General features: G+C 33.3%; 1 long non-coding RNA gene across 1 annotated transcript; it reads right to left on the bottom strand.

The window, feature by feature from the left end:
* Positions 1 to 10,259: 10,259 nt before the first annotated feature.
* LOC111241462 lies at positions 10,260 to 10,896 on the bottom strand. Its single transcript, XR_002667444.1, has 2 exons — positions 10,518 to 10,896; positions 10,260 to 10,428 (listed from the first exon to the last, which is right to left on the bottom strand). It is a non-coding gene; the product is annotated as an uncharacterized LOC111241462 (long non-coding RNA).
* Between the last annotated feature and the right edge of the window lie 3,699 nt (positions 10,897 to 14,595).

Raw genomic sequence — 14,595 nt, 5'->3', positions numbered from 1 at the left:
CCTATAATTGATTTACTTACCTAGATCATTTTGTAAATTTATTAACACAACTCTCCTCATAAATTTTTATGTTGGTTCATTTAAAAAGACATATTACATCTCGTTCTCAATATAAAAATTGAGATGTAAAGTACAAACAAGTATTTTTTTTTAAGTTATTCTCTTGAGAGTTTTTTTTCCCTCGTAGTCACTTTTAAATAATATCTTACAACTATTCTTTTGAATTGCAACCACGTTTGAACAATCCCAGTTTAAGTATTTTTTCAACATGTCACTTCTCACTTAATCATTATTCTTTTAACAAGTCACTTATGACATATCCAAATATTCTTTTAACAAGTCACTTATGACATATCCAAATATTCTTTTAACAAGTCCTTTTTTAATTAAACAAGTATTTCTTTTAGTAAGCCACTTCTGCCTTAACCCAATATTCTTTCAACAAACCACTTTTGGTTCAAACAAGTATTCTTTAAACAAGGCATTCCAAGCATAATTGAGTATTATCTAAACAACAACCATTGGCTAATAAATGAGTATTCTTTTCTAAATAGCCACGAAAGAAAAGTAGATAAAAAGACATAACTTGTATCACTAGCAGAGCATAACAAATAAGAGCTAAGCGAAAGGAGAAAACCTTTTGTGTAAGAAAAGTTAAAGCATCAAAGCATAAGGCTGAGCTAAGAAAGAAAACTCACACATGAAAAAACCCCTACGGTTGAACATAAAAGGTGGGGCTACACACTGACTCACAAACGATGGGGGTAAGCACCGACCAAAATGTTCTATAAAACCAAGGCTCTACCTCTTACTTAGACATTCTAAAATAGCAAGAATTAGTCATTCTCTTCTCTGTAATTTTTATATTCACTAGTACAAAATAGGCCTTTTAAGTATGTAATTTTGAGCTTTCTGAGCTTTTTAAGTCTGTTTTAGAACAAACTTAAATTTTAAGTCTGTTATTAAGTAACAAATTTAAATTTTAGATATGTTGTGAATTAACGGACTTATATTTTCCATCCAAAATTACAAATTCAACCATATAATCGATTGACACCTCTCCAAAAAATTAACAAATCATATCAATCACCACAAAATTAATCTTTCGCAAGTTCTCATACAATAAAAATAAAATTGAATATAATATAACATAAATACATCTTCACAACCAATCTCTCTTTGGGTTCATCTTCACACTCAAACAAATACAACAAGAATCCATCAATTTAATCAAATTCTTTACACAACATAATACAAATCAAATACTGCGAAGAGAAATTGAAGTCATCAGTAATCCCTCATAAGAAACAGGAAGACACCACGGTGGCAGCAATAAGACGTGATGATGACAATGGCAGCGACAAGACACGACGACGACAGGAACAACAACAAGACGTGACGGTGGCAACGACAACGACAAGTCATGACTGCGATAACGACAATAGAGGAGGGAGATCTACAACACCCACTCCCTTGGACTCAAAGAAGGAAGGTCTGACATGAAGATAAAAGGGAGATCTCACACGTAGAGGCTACGACACAACTTGGGGTTAGACATGAACAAAGATGAAGAGAGAAAGAAATTTCTCACGGTGGAAGAAAATGAAGAAATAAGTGTTTTGTGTTTTGAGTAGAAGAAAGAGAACCAATGTTAAGAAAAGTTTGGGAATTAAGTTAAAGAATTTAGGTCTCATACAAAATTAAAGTCTTTTTATTTTTTAATAGACTTAAAATATTAATTTAAGTCTTTCAAAAAGCTCAACAAATGCAAAATTTAAGTTTGTTTGTATTCCAACATGCTTAAAATAAAAATTTAAGTCTGTTGTGATATTACCAGATTTAAAATATGAACTCTTATTTATTAAAATGCCACCGCATATTTACTAAGTCTATTATTTCAAGAACACACTTAAATGGAGAGATAGTGATTAGTTATAGTAAGAGCCATAAGGAGGTCTTATAACTTTTAGAATTTAGATTCAAATCATTATGAGTGGCTGAATCTTCTTATCGGAGGTTAGATGTAATTAACTCAGATTCTCTGTAATATTACTCCTTGAATGTTTATTAACCCTTGATCTTGTAATTTGTAGTTTGATTTATATTTATTGCTCGAATGAACTCATCTCATTAGTTTGGATTGAGTTGGAAAACTAGTCACGAAATGGTCCAATCAAACCATCACACTCTTTCTAGAACCTTCCACAAGATCTAGAGAATGTGTTGGGTGTGAAAGTCTTACATAATAAAGCAAGGATTTAAATTGCCATGGGTACAGGAATCACACTAGGATTTGAAGTAGAGGATAAACATGTTGTAATCGGAAAAGCGTTCGATGATTACCAACTTGGCTGGTAAAGGTCTTAGCTAGATGAGTGGCTTGATTAATGCGGGGTTCAAGTGTCGCATGACTTGGTTGTGCAGGTGTTGCAAAGGTTTAAGCATGCTAGAAAGCTGACTTTTCGGTTATTTTGTTTGGTGGGTAAAAGGCCTAGGTTTGCTCATGGTTCTAGAACCTATAACTCTATAATGAGTGTTCGTGGGAAAACTATACAATTTGAAATAATGATAGACGAACTACTGACAGCCGAGCTTGAGAAGATTGGTGTTTATTGGAGGATTTTTCTTTCGGTAATTATCAATGGATTTTTCCTTTGATTATTGACATATTTTTCCTTCAAAAATTATTAGTACCAACTATACTTTTACCGACATATTTTTAGTGATTAAAATCTAGAGATAAATTATGAGTATTATTGATAAATTCATGGGGATATGACACTTGACTATTACACACTAGTACACTTGCTAGAATTGATTGTTGAAAATACATCATCTTTAGAGATGCAATTTTTTTGGTAGCATTTTTGACACTATGCAATGTTATGTATCTTATCTTTCTTCTTGTTAAGTGGTTTTAAAAAGGGCATTGAAGAATTTATTAGTCATGTTTCTATCCATTGAGCAACTTTAGCTTACTTGAATGTCTTTTCAATATAATTAGCTTATTGTGAATGATGCATTAAATGTACTCTATGAAACATTAATATCTCTTTTCTTCTTTTAGGTAACATCCCAATAGTTAGATGTACCTATATTTTCTTGGACAATTGCCTTTATTTGAATTTTTCTAAAGTGTAGCATGGTAGAAGAAGATAATTAAGTTTTAGAAATTCATTATCACAATAACTCTCTTTCTAAAATTATTACATATAGTAATAATATGTGACACCAAGATATAAAGAAAAAGAGAAATAAATATATTGTTTAGGCTTCTTATTAACCCCTTGAGTATTCTCCTTGAGTGAAACTACAACTAGATCTCAATGATGCTTAAATTGAAAATGCAATCATTGGTATACCTTAAAATGATGGATTATAATATCAGTACAACAAACTACACTTGCGAAATATAAGGGTGTAAACATATTTGTTTCACCTGTTCAAAACATTTGGTGATTCATGCTTGATGTCATAAAACTTATTGGCTTGATGGGTGAGTTGGGTGTTTATGAACCCATATACATTATTCAACCACGTACTCTTACTAACATCAGACATACACTAGAACACGAAAGATTCATTTATATAAATAACTAGATAAATCAATTAAATATAAAGAATGATTTAGAGACTTACATTATCCATAACTAAATAAGGGTAATATTCACTTTTGTTTTTCCCAACATAAGTTTCAAAACATTTTCCTTATACGAGTACAATGAGATCTCACAATTTCTTCCAAATACAATCCCTTCGAACCAACATCGGTTCATCACTTATGATGTTAACAAGTTGGTGTCATACACCAAGAGGACCATCCATAGCTAGAGAAGACTTCTTTATGGGTTTAAGATTTTCCTCTAGATGTTATTGTTGTTATATGAAAAAAAAATTAAGTCTAAACATAAATAACATGGAAACTTAAAAATAAAGTAGTTTAGGGTTTAAGTTTCTGGAATGTTTGTGTAATAGTATGTATCCCATCTGTTAGATATGTAAATCTAAGCCCATAACTGTCATTTGACAGTAGGCTCTATTTGTACATATATACTGGTTTATGCAATGAGAAAAATTCCCTCGTTTTCTCTATCTCAGTTGTATTCACTCATTCTACTCGATCTCTCTTTTCCCCTTGTTCTCCTCACACGCCCTATTAGTGGTATCAGAGCTGAAGGCCACGATCCAGGAAAACCCAACACAGACGAAGGTTCAGATTAACAAAGCACGATCTTCGATTGAAGACGATAGCCAGAATGTTTCAGAGTTCTAAGTCGGTGTTCGACGGGAAGGATTACGAAGATTGGTGCGTCAAAATGGACACAATTTTAGGGTTCCAAGAGATTGATGATATCGTCAAGATTGGATTTAAAGAACCAACAAAGAGTGATTCAGAAGAGCGATTCAGAAGAAACAAAGAAGGTCTACAAAGACAATAAAAAAGCTTGATTGCAAAGCACGCATGATTCTTCATCAGTGCGTTTCTGCAACTATTTTCCAGAAAATCTCAAAAGCAACGACAACTAAGGAGGCCTGGGATATACTACAAGACGGGTATGGCAATTCAGGAAAGATAAAGAAAGTGAGACTTCAATCTTTACAGAGACAGTACGAGCTTCTAAGTATGGGGGAACAAGAAACCATAGAAGCATATATTGGAAGAATCCAGGTGGTCGTGAATGCAATGCGGACATGTAATAAAGTGGTCAAAGAAAAGAAGATAGTAGCAAAAATCCTGAGAACATTGCCATCTCGATTCGATCATATAGCTGTGGCGATTGAGGAAAGCAAAGATACAGAAAAGATGAAGGTTGAAGAATTGCGAAATTCTCTTGAAGCACATGAACAACGTCTTACAGAGAGGAAAATTGCAGATATGAATACAACACAAAACACAACCCTACAAGCTAGAAGCAGTCAAAATTACAAGACTAGTGGAACTGGCAGAGGAAGAGGAAAATTTTGAGGTGGTCGCGGTGGTCGAAATGGAGGGAGATTCGCTAATAGTGCAGAATAGACCAAGGATGACAACAATGATCAAAAGATGGAAATTACAGAGGTAGGGGAAAACCCAGAGGTAGTGGGGGAAGAAAGAACCCTGATAAGAGAAACGTCCAATGCTTTACGTGTAACAAGTATGGTCACTACTCATCTGAGTGTTGGCACAATGATAATGCATAGAAGGAAAAGAACGATGAAGCGAATCTAGCTAAGGAAGATCTTGATTCAGATTCTGATCATATCGCATTAATGACAATCGGAGCCCATGACAGAAGCAATGTCGCACAAAAAATCAGCGATCAGCACACGAACGATACATTTGACACGAGCACAAAGAAGACCGAACAGTTGGAACACGTGCCACTTACAAGAAAGACTAGTCATGCAAAGGAAGAAACAATGTGGTATTTGGACACCGGCTGCTCCAACCACATGACAAGTAATAAAAGATGGTTGCTTGATTTAGACACAAGTGTAAAAGGCACAATACGCTTCGCAGACGATAGCATCATTAAAGCTAGGGGTTCAGGCAAAGTGTTGATAATTCGCAAGAATGGAAAACCAGTATTCATGCACAACATTTTGTATGTGCCTACGATGAGAAGTAATCTTCTAAGTCTTGGTCAACTTCTTGAGAAGGGTTTTACCATGAAGATGCAACAAGGACATATTGAGGTTTTCAATGAAAGGAAGCGAATGATACTCAAACCTCCACTAGAGAGAAACCGAACATTCAGAGTAAACTTGAACGCGACTGAGATTCAATGTTTAGTTGCAACGAATACAGAGGTGGAATGGCTGTGGCATTACTGCTACGGACACTTGAATTTTAGAAGCATGACTACATTGAAAGAAAAGGATCTCGTGAGAGGCATCCCTACATTTGGCACACCGAACAGGGTCTGTGAGAGCTGTGCTACTGGAAAGCAAATCAGAAAAGCATTCAAGAATCATGCACCCAAAAGAGCTGGACAGTTGCTGGATGTAGTACATGCAGACGTGTGTGGCCCATTCGATGTGCAATCATTGGGAGGTAACAAATATTTTTTACTTTTTGTTGATGAGTTATTCAGGAAGCTCTGGGTTTACTTGTTAAAAGAAAAGAGTGAAACTTACACGAATTTTGTTAAATTTTGCTCCATGACTGAGAGACAAACTGGACTACAACTTAGAATCCTCAGAACCGATGGTGGAGGTGAGTTCAACTCAAAAGAAATGAGTAAATTTTGTGCTGACAACGAAATCGTTCATGAGGTCACAGCACCTTATACACCTCAGCACAACAGGTTAGCAGAACGACGAAATTGTATGATTTTAGATATGACCAGGTGTATGTTGAAAGGAAGAAGTCTACCACATCATTTATGGGGAGAGGCAGTGTCAACGACAACTTACTTACTTAATCGAAGCCCTACCAAGGCACTGACAACTCTCACACCAGAAGAAGCTTGGTCGGGAAAGAAACCCGATGTGCGACACCTAAGGATATTTGGCTCAGTCTGTTATAAACATGTCCCAGATGAAGTGAGAAAGAAGCTTGATAACAAAAGTGAAACACTCATTTCCGTGGGTTATCATCCGACGGGTGCGTACAAACTATATGATCCGAGAAAAATGAGAGTTGTGATCAGTAGAGATGTAATAGTAGATGAGGATGCGGTCTTTAAGTGGACAAATGTTGACACTAATGCAAAAGACCAGACTGGTGATGTTGTGGTTACCTGGTTGGAGGAAATCAAGAAGACTGAAAAAACCAAGCTGACAGGAAACGGTGATGAAGTAGAGACCAGACGATCACAAAGAACACGTTTTCCTTCATCAAGACTTGCAGACCATGAGGTATTCAATGATTGTGATATAACTGATACTGGTGAAATAGTGCATTGTGCTCTTCTTGCAGGTGCAGAAACAATCACTTGGGAACAAGCAATCGAGATCAAAGAATGGAAAAATGCAATGCTAGAGGAACTATCATCCATAGAAAAGAACAGAACATGGAAACTGGTGGGGTTACCAGCACACAAGAGAGCTATAGAAGTAAAATGGATATTCAAAACGAAATATAAACCAGATGGAACCATGGCAAAACTGAAGGCGAGATTTGTTGCAAAGGGATTCCTACAAAGACCTGGAGTTGATTTTACGGACATATACGCCCCTGTTGCTAGACTAGAAACGGTGTGGCTCGTGGTTGCCATAGCCAACTTCAATGGTTGGAACATCTGTCAAATGGACGTGAAATCCGCTTTCCTCAATGGTCCACTTGAAGAAGAAGTTTTTGTACTTCAACCACCAGGATTCATCAAGAAGGATGAAGAGTCAAAGGTATATAAGCTGAACAAAGCTCTATATGGGCTTCGTCAGGCACCACGAGCTTGGAACAAGCACATAGACTCACTACTTCTCAGGTATGGATTTCACAAATGCACTGTTGAATATGGAATATATGTAAAATTGTGTAAGCAGCTAGGTACTTTGCTGGTTTGCCTGTATGTCGATGACCTATTGGTCACAGGAAGCTCTACACGAGAAATTGAAGGTTTCAAGTTGAAGATGAAGGATGAACTAGAAATGACAGACCTTGGCAATTTAGGATACTTTCTTGGATTGGAATTTATTCAAACCAAAGATGGAATACACATGAATCAAAGAAAGTACATTATGGAGACACTGGAAAGGTTTCATTTGAAGGATTGCAACAGCACATCCGTTCCTATTATGGCCAATGTAAAGTTATCGTTGCAGCAAGAAGAAACCAAGGTAGATGCAACACTGTTCAAACAGATAGTTGGGAGTCTCCGCTACATCTACAGCAGCAGGCCGGATATCAGCTTCGGAGTGGGGCTCGTTAGTCGATTCATGCATGATCCCAGGCAGTCACACATGGTAGCAGCAAAACATATACTTCGATACCTAAAAGGTACTACAGACTACGATCTCTATTTTCCCAGGAAAGTTGACAACACAATCGGCATTTTGGAGGCATGGTGTGACACAGACTGGAGTGGTGATCTTGTAGACAGAAAAAGCACATTTGGATACCTGTTCAAGCTAATGGGAGCCTCCATATCATGGTGCTCGAAGAAGCAGTCCGTTGTGGCACTTTCATCGTGTGAAGCTGAATACATCTCAGCAGCCGAGACCGCCTGCCAATACGCGTGGATAGAAGCCATTTTACAAGAACTAGGAATTGATCAACACAGACCAACACGCTTGATGGTAGACAACAAATCTGCTATCAATCTATCTAAAAATCTGATCGCTCATGGGAGAAGCAAACATATTGAAACAAAGTTTCATTATCTCAAAGAACGTGTAAATGAAGGAAAGCTGGAACTTATTTACTGTAACATGGACGAATAGAAAGCAGATGTATTCACAAAGGCACTGCGTCAGAGTATATTCGAAAAACTTAGGAATTTACTTGGTGTTAGATCTCTTAGTGACTTAGATTTAAAGGGGGTGTGTTAGATATGTAAATCTAAGCCCATAACGTTTTAACTGTCATTTGACAGTAAGCTTTGTTTGTACATATATACTGGTTTATGCAATGAGAAAAATCTCTCTCGTTTTCTCTATCTTAGTTGTATTCACTCATTCTACCCGATCTTTCTTTTCCCCTTGTTCTCCTCACACGCTCTATCACCATCTGTTGATTTTTTTCCTTTTTTTACAATAGTATCAGGAGCTCCTTCATGATGCCTGAGTAGTTCAAAAAAATTAATCAAATTGTGATGGGACGATTATAAATTCATCAATTTTGCTAGTTGAAAATCTTTAATAATTGATTTGTCAACAATTCTTGTATTATGAGTCACATTTTAGCTTGCTTTGATTTGAGTTGTATGTTGATTATTTTTTTTTAGGTTCTTAATTTTCTTAGTTTACTAATTGTCAGACATATAGTATTGTGAAACAAACTGTTAAAAAAAACAATCTTAATTAGAGATTACAAAAATTAAGATCTAAGTGTTATCATCTATATGTTTTAACAGTTCCTTAAAATTTGAGTTTAATTCTTGAAAAATTAAAAGCACTAACTAAACAAATTGTTCAATTTTTCTTTGATACATAAACAATGAGGATACTACTGTTATATGATATAATTATTTTTTAATAAATTAACTATACCTACGCACTCACCCACACCATGAACGCATAACTTCGAAATTGAAATACTTTTTTTCTAAGTAAATTAAGTATACAAAATTTCAATTCGGAAAGGACATTTAATCATTATGTGATAATGTCAAGGCAATATATACTTGCATGTTCCAAGTCCAATATGAAAGGCTTTGCCTGTGACAGCGCTTCTATATCAGTGCCATGATTCTAAAACTATGATGACACGAAACAGGTGTTGGGTGTATTAGATAAAATAAAAAGTGATATGGCTTTATATACATGATATACTTTCATTAAAAAAAAGAGGTTTTTTTTTAAATGATATCAAAAATAAATCCGTAAGAATTTAATTAAAAAAGATAGTATCTTATCGGTAATGAAATATGTATTGATTATTCTCATTAAGTAATGATAGTGTCGAATAGGTTACATATCTTTGTATCACACTATTAATGACTCTTTTCTCGTCATATTTTGTAAACTCTGCAACAATTCGAGTTATATAAGACACAATAGAATGCTAGTTTTTTTTTTTTTTTTATGAAAATGACACAGAATTAACATATCAATATGATATCTAAATTAAGATTTCGATGCAAACTTATGTCAAGCTAGTTTTGTTCTTTTGAGGACTTTTTGCTTTCTGTCTTCTTTTCAGTTAGGCAAAAGCACTCGTCTCTATAGCTAGTTAATCTTAAGTTGAGCCTATTCTTGTCTTAAGTGTGATAATGTTTTCCCTTGCAGATTCCCATGCCATTATTGCGATTCCTTACTATATATACACACAGAATTATGGGAGTACGAATATACTGTACGTGTTAACCCTAGTTAGACCCAGCAAAGCCATTAGTATAGGAATAGGATATCTATCATTATTAGCTCAACAGATTGAGAACAAGTTGACAAAATTGCATGCTAACAACAATCATAATTAATTAGAATAACCTATTTCTGTGCTAACTTCTTCTTATTACTTGCAATATAAATAAATTTTGTTTCCTTTGTTTGTTCACTACATCGTTAGTGGGAAAGAGAAGGTTGAAATGAATTTTCACTTTCAATCAATTCTTCATAGTACAGTTCTATTAATCACAAACAAATACACAACCAGGAAATGATATGCAGAAGGAGTAGATAATAGAAAAAGAAACTAGTATTTAGCGAATTGTCTTGCCAATGAAAAGTTGAATATATAGATACCTACAAAGGAAAAGGGCTACTTAGTAACACTGAATCATAGCCAAAAGTGAAACGAATCGGACCAAGATGCTTGATTCCCCGGGAGTTGATGGGTTGTAGGATCTTGCAGAGAAACGAAAGACGGTTTTCACTCAAACATTAAAGTAGCTAGGGTTACTCATAAGCATGATATGCAAAGACTGTTTTTTCACCTTGTTGCGTTTGTCTGTGACCTTGTTTGGTGTGTAAAAATGGCTCCTGGATGTGATGGAGAAGGAGACGATCATGAAATGCAAGAGGGGGTCGGTGGAAGATGATGACGATGATGATGATGTTTATGAAAAAGGAATAGGTGGCGGTGGCTTTGAGAAGGTAATGATGATGATGATGATGATGATGATGGTAGAGAAGGGTGAGAGAGAGTGGAAAGGAGAAGAGCATGATGATTGTTGGTGTTGGAGAAAAATCCAAGGTAGTTTGTGTCATCCCTCTCTGATTAGTAAGAAAAAGAGAGTAATTGGTATGTGTCTGGTGGAGAGAAAGTTATCTGGAATATCATGGTGGCAACTTTTTCATGCCCATTCAACTCTTGTTGCCTAAGAAAAGGAAATATGATGGCATTTCGTTTTCTTTGTACAAATTATTTCCTGCCATTGTTCCCTACTCTACAATATATCAAACAAATTTTACTGCATCTGGGATGATTTTGTTCCCAAGTAACTACAACAAATGGCTGCTCCATTTTCAAACTCTTTTTAAAAATCCGATACATACATACTTTTCTTCTGAGATGTTATTCTTTACACAAAAGTGTTGATCTAAAATAAGAATTCTTGAAATACATATGTTATTATACATAAGGGATAAAATGGTGAAAAGTTTTGGAGGTTAAGAAAGAGAGGAAAAGGTGAGTTTGAAAAAAAAAATGGAGGTTGTGTTGATTGGGGTGATTGGGAGAGAGTGATTGAGTAGATTTGAGTATAATTTTTTTTGTTGTTTATTTGAGTGAATTTAGAAGTAAATGAGAATAAATTTTGAATTAAATTTTTTTAATCTGTCATATAAACTAAATCTTACATCAATTCTCAAATATTTTACTTCAAAATCTACTCTAGTTTACTTCTAAATTTCCTCAAATAAACAATAAAAAAAATTATTTTCAAATTTATTCAATCACTCTTTTCCGTTCACTCCATTTAAACACACCAGGAAAGAGAGACAGAGAAAGTTAAAAGAAGATGTGGCCTTCTGAATGTAATGGTTGTCCTTCTGCAAAAGCAAGAACAGTGAACAGAAATAATGGAGACAAAACTGTTAGTTACTGTTTACAGATAATGCAATAATATTCCAAGGATTCTGAAGCTTGAAAGCAATAACTCATTGTTTGAGAAGACAGAGGAATGAGCATATTTTGAATGTTTGTACAGCACCATGTACTGCTTCTTGTCATACTTCTTGATTCTCGCAACACTCTCCACTAATATATTTTTCTCTGCAACATTTTTTACATTATTTTGCTCTGGACAGTAATATTTTCACACGACAAAAACATTCATATAATACGTAAAAATAATAATATTTTAATTATAATTATATTATTTTTTAATTTAAAATCATAATTATATTATTATATTATTAAACATTGTGTCAAAAAAGAATGTGTTTTTTCAAATGCGTGTAAACAAACTTTTTTTCCTTTTAGAAAATTATATTTTAACACCATTTTTTTTACACTATTTTGACATTGCACACGTGTGTCAAAATGTGGTTGGATGATTTCAAATTAAAATAAAAAACTTTGGTTTTCTCTTTCAAATATGTCCTTGTTTCAGTTTTTTAAATTTAAAATCGTCCAACCACATTTTGACACGTGTGTAATATCAAAATAGTATCAAAAAATAGTGTTAAAATATCATTTTTCTTTTCGTTTTTCTCTTTTACACAACTTTATCTCACTAGCCTTAACTTTCCTGTCATTTTGTCATTTTTCTTTGTCTCACTTTGTAAACTCAACTATATACATACATACATATATATATATATATATATATATATATATATATACTTGAGTTTAAAAAAAAAAAACTCATATTGAGTGTATTTTATCATAGCATAATCTTTTTACAATTTTAATTTGCTTGTATATTTGAAAACATATTTACCTATTTTGTTTAATTTAGTCTCTTCATTGAAAAGAAAAATCAATCATACACAACCATTTTAAGGTTTATTATCTAGTCCTCAATTTTGAAATTAACACCTAAATTGTAACTGTTTATTCGTCATAAAAATTATCATACATTAATTAAACTATAAATATTTTGTTAAAATTTTAATGTTAATTGGATCGATAAAAATTATAGTTAGTTTTTAAAACTCAAGTATTTAATTCAAATTTTTACTAATAATAAGAAGAAATTAAAAGTAATTAATCTCATACTTATAAATGAATTTTTAGATTTTATGTCTCAAATAAAATAGTTTAACTCTATCATTATAGTCCATTATTAATAAAATTATATATATATATATATATATATATATATATATATATATATATATATATATATATATATATATATATATAAAAGTCTGGTGCACATTTTAAACACTATATCTTCCTGTAAATTGAGAACTCCTTTACTAATGAAACATGCAAATAAAATTAATAATCAACATAATAATCTATGATCCCGTATTATTTTTTTAATTTTAAAATAAAATAATGATTTAAATTATAAAATAAAGTAATGAATTTTGTAACAGCAGAAAATTTAAAAAAATATAAGAATTTAATTTATTTATAACAATAATATTAAATAATATGAAGTTGTATTATCTAAATGTCTACAATGAAATTTTTGTTCGGGCTCTGTGTGTATTTGGAAAGAAAAAATGGGTAAATATTAGTGTTGTCAAAATGAATCACTTGGTCTAATCTTATTTAGTTGATCATGGGTTGGTCACTTAATGAGTTTACCCAATCTATTCCAATTTGTAAGTTGAAAAAATTTAAAATTAATTTGGTCCACCACAGGTTGGTAGGTTAAATGAGTTAATTCACTGACTCCCTTATTTATAAGTTTTTTTTTTCAATTAAAAAAATAACAAAAAAATTTTAATTCAAATTTAAATAAAGGAAAAAAATCTTAAATTAGATTTATGATCAATCAAACATAAGATTTCATTCACACAAAAATATATTAGAAAATCTTCTCAACAAAAATTTTAAGGTTTAATGTCTCAATAGGTCCCTATTTTCGTCCAGAATCTCAATTAAATCCCTTTCTTTTTCAAGATCTCAATTGAGTCCTTATTTTTGTGAATTTGATGCAAATAGAGGTTTGTCGTTAAATTAATCAAACGTCCGTTAAAAAATGTTACCTAACATGTTCTCAGTATAACTTTAAATTACGTGGCATTAAGAACATGTTTTAATTGTATTTATTTTATTTTTAAATTAAAAAATGAAATGTACAGAGTGAAAATATAATATAAGTAAGGGCAAAAATGGAATTAAAAGTAAGTGCTGAAACCTCATTCCCTTCCCTTCTGCGAAATCAAAATCAAAATCAAAATCAAAATCAAATTGGAAAAAGTTGAGATTTAGGGTTCCTTAATGCTACAACATGAAAGGGAACATTGTAACACCTCCTTCATCATCCAAGTTATCAGAACCTCTACTCTACCAACTTCCCTCTTATCAGTGACTTCTTCTCCTTCGGCTTCTTCATCATCGTTGGCTTCGCGCCTCTTCATTGTTAACAGTCCCTTTGCATCTTTGGGATCACTATTACTCAACGTTGTTTTCTTCAACCACGATAGCCATCAGCACGGAAAGAGCAACACCCGATAAACCCCGACCAAAACCTAGAAATTTCCAAATAGAAGCCCCCACAAAGGGGAAACCTTACAAAAACACAAATTTCAACAAATACCAAAGGCCAAAACCCAAAAGTGGTAAAATAAGTAATCAAATTCAGAATTTTGCCCTCAATAATTGAAACCCGAGTTGAGAAGTTTCTTCGGTGAAATCTGAAAAGCCCAAAAGTTGAGAGATTATGAGAAGAGATAAACGGCAAGGGCAATTGTGAATTTTGAATCTAAGAAAGTTAAAGCGGAAAAAATAGTGAATTTTGAGGGATTGGGCTGCATGGTGTTTTAAGAAAACGTAGAAGGATTTGAGTGTGAGAAAAAAAAAATTGTAAAGAGAAGATAGGAGTTAAGAACTTAAAATAGGTGACACTATTGCGAAGAATGATCCATGGCTAACAGTAAATGAAGGTGGCT

Source organism: Vigna radiata, chromosome 4 (genome assembly GCF_000741045.1).
Source record: "Vigna radiata var. radiata cultivar VC1973A chromosome 4, Vradiata_ver6, whole genome shotgun sequence".
In the NCBI taxonomy this organism is placed as follows: domain Eukaryota; kingdom Viridiplantae; phylum Streptophyta; class Magnoliopsida; order Fabales; family Fabaceae; genus Vigna; species Vigna radiata.
The sequence above is the reverse complement of the archived record's forward strand: the minus strand, read 5'-3'. Positions and strand labels throughout refer to the sequence as shown.